The sequence below is a fragment of the Eptatretus burgeri genome, chromosome 3 (genome assembly GCF_056783735.1).
Source record: "Eptatretus burgeri isolate ZD-2024b chromosome 3, Ebu_testis_v1, whole genome shotgun sequence".
NCBI classification, from domain to species: Eukaryota; Metazoa; Chordata; class Myxini; order Myxiniformes; family Myxinidae; genus Eptatretus; species Eptatretus burgeri.
In genome coordinates, this window is record NC_140963.1 from 38825179 (window position 1) to 38826222 (window position 1044).

Below are 1044 nucleotides of genomic sequence, written 5' to 3' on the forward strand. Positions count from 1 at the left end.
GTTTCGAGACTAAAATAGATTTAACTTCAAACGTTTTGGTATACTTTGCTATTTTTCCTTAAACAAACCATTTGTTTCTATTTCTACTTGTTATAACAATGTACTGCACACTACATAAAGCAATATACAATGCAAATTATTTTTTAGCAGCGTTTGTTATTCATATCAAAGCCCTGTATAATATAAATTGCGTCGCTGTAATTCTTCTGATACTTGCAGCTCCTGTGCATTGCATTATCAAGTTGTGATTTAATAAAAGTTAACCAAAATGAAACAAACACATGACCATTAAAACTTCCTTTCATTTCCACAGCCACCACCGCCCACCCCCTTTCCCTCACTCCCAGAGAAAGCAGGTGTGGTCAAAAATCTCTATGCCTCTGCAGCGACGTATGGTGAGGCACACAAAGCGTGCCGATACACACTTGTATTTATAAGGACTCTGACAATTGGCATAATTTTCAGGGTGGTTAGAGAAACACATGGAAAGTGTTAGGCAACTCCTGCTAAACTTTGATAAGCATCTACGTATTGTCCTGTCTCCACCTGTGATGAGGGCTGGGTGGAGGAAGGCCAGGTGGGGGTGGGGGGGGATTAAAAACAAAATTAATAGGCCGAGAAACTTTTTTTTTTGTTTTGTTCCAAACACTTCTAATAGAGGGTTAGGTCTGTGACTCAAGGCCTGTAATAACACCCAGGGACCATAGGTCACAAGTGGCTGGTCCGGTTGGCCTTTGAAAAATATTGATAGAGGTTTAAAGGAAGGCCCTGGATATAAATTTTCTTATTTATAACATAACAGCTGGACATAACAGCTCAGCCCTGCTGCCTCAGAAATGTAACCAAAATATCACAAACTGAGCAACAATATATTTACTTTAATTTGCATAAACATGACTCCTGCCTGCAAGGTACTCCATGAATGCAGCTGGGAGAAGCATCATCTGGGAAAAACAAAATCTCAATTTTGTATTAGTCACTAGGAGGAAAACAGGATCGTCCGCCTCTCGCAGTGATTAGCTATTCAGATTCAGCCACACTCTC